The 947-nt window shown below is 29.9% G+C and overlaps 1 protein-coding gene across 1 annotated transcript in view; it reads right to left on the reverse strand.

Moving 5' to 3' along the window:
• The window catches only part of tex11 (testis expressed 11), a gene marked incomplete in the record, with an annotated part of 22,218 nt that overhangs the window by 16,756 nt on the left and 4,515 nt on the right, over positions 1-947 (reverse strand).

A 947-nucleotide genomic window follows, 5' to 3' on the forward strand; every position in this document is an offset into this window, starting at 1 on the left:
AAAAATACTAAACCAAATTAAATTAAAAAGTCCCACTTAGACGGACTAAGATGTTTTAGTCTGTTAGAAAAGTTTATGGTGTTATTACCAAAAGTTCTAAAGCATTTTGTTACGCCTGCTGCCTGCTAGCGGTATTAAGCGGTATTAAGCGACTACATTAAGCGACTACAAACATTGATCATGCTCGTGTACTTACTCAAATGTCGTACGGTGTCTCCAACTGAAAATTGCTCTTTAATTTTATGACCACAGCCACTGCAAAAGTTCGGCGAAGCCTCAATTAATTCTTTACCGCGCTTCAGGTAAAACATCCTTCGGCTTTGCTTTTCCCTCTTGGTCACAGCCGTTGAGAGTAGGTCGAAATTAAACGTCATCATCCAATCAGCGATGTCCGTCTAAATCCTAAAGTACCTACCTCTTCCGGTAGCTTTTAGGTTTTCATTTTTCAACATTTCATTTTGGTTTCTGATATTTTTTTTTTTTTATTATTATTTCGTTTTGCTTGTTTAATCGTTTCGATATTTGAAATTTCTCATTTTCTTTTCTGAAAAGTTTTATCTTTTTTGGTTTTCATTTTTCAACATTTCATTTTGGTTTCAGATTTGAAAAAAAAAGTTTTTTGTTTTATTTTTATTTTTTCAAATATTTTTTTAATTGTAATTTCGTTTAGCTTTTGTTCAATTGTTTTGATCTTTGAAAATTTTCATTTTCTTTTCTGAAAAGTTTTATTTTTAAATTTTTCTTTTATTCATTGTTTGTTTCTCTTTTTTATTTGTTCGTGTGCCTTTTAAAATGCTTGAGTTCATTTTCTTTTCTGAAAAGTTTTTTTGTTTTTTATTTTTTGTTTCTAAAATGTAATGTTGTTTTATACTTTTTGTTCCACGTTTTAAAATGTTGTTGTGATATCGAAAATGTTTTTGCGTCAAGTGATTTGGTGATGTGGTTTG

Source organism: Oryzias melastigma, linkage group LG10, assembly GCF_002922805.2.
Source record: "Oryzias melastigma strain HK-1 linkage group LG10, ASM292280v2, whole genome shotgun sequence".
NCBI lineage: Eukaryota > Metazoa > Chordata > Actinopteri > Beloniformes > Adrianichthyidae > Oryzias > Oryzias melastigma.